The sequence below is a fragment of the Lampetra fluviatilis genome, chromosome 58, assembly GCF_964198595.1.
Source record: "Lampetra fluviatilis chromosome 58, kcLamFluv1.1, whole genome shotgun sequence".
In the NCBI taxonomy this organism is placed as follows: Eukaryota; Metazoa; Chordata; class Hyperoartia; order Petromyzontiformes; family Petromyzontidae; genus Lampetra; species Lampetra fluviatilis.
Window position 1 is genome coordinate 6,339,002 of NC_136332.1, and position 1,037 is coordinate 6,340,038.

The window sequence follows — 1,037 nt, forward strand, 5'->3', positions numbered from 1 at the left end:
AGCTCACACACACAGCTCACACACACACACAGCTCACACACACACAGCTCACACACACAGCTCACACAGCACACACACAGCTCACACACACAGCACACACACACAGCTCACACACACACACAGCTCACACACACACAGCTCACACACACACAGCTCACACACACACAGCTCTCACACACAGCACACACACACAGCTCACACACACAGCTCACACACACAGCTCACACACACAGCTCACACACACACACAGCTCACACACACCGCTCACACACACACAGCTCACACACACAGCTTACACACACACAGCTCACACACACAGCTCACACACACAGCTCACACACACACAGCTCACACACACAGCTCACACACACAGCTCACACACACACAGCTCACACACACACAGCTCGCACACAGCTCACACACACACAGCTCTCACACACAGCACACACACTCAGCTCACACACACACAGCTCACACACACAGCTCACACACACAGCTCACACACACACACAGCTCACACACACAGCTCACACACACAGCACACACACAGCTCACACACACACAGCTCACACACACAGCTCACACACACACACAGCTCACACACACAGCTCACACACACAGCTCACACACACAGCTCACACACACACACACAGCTCACACACACACACAGCTCACACACACAGCTCACACACAGCTCACACACACACAGCTCTCACACACAGCACACACACACACACAGCTCACACACACACAGTTCACACACACAGCACACACACACACACAGCTCACACACACACAGCTCACACACACAGCTCACACACACACACAGCTCACACACACACAGCTCACACACACAGCTCACACAGCACACACACAGCTCACACACACAGCACACACACACAGCTCACACACACACACACAGCTCACACACACACAGCTCACACACACACAGCTCACACACACACAGCTCTCACACACAGCACACACACACAGCTCACACACACAGCTCACACACACAGCTCACACACACAGCTCAC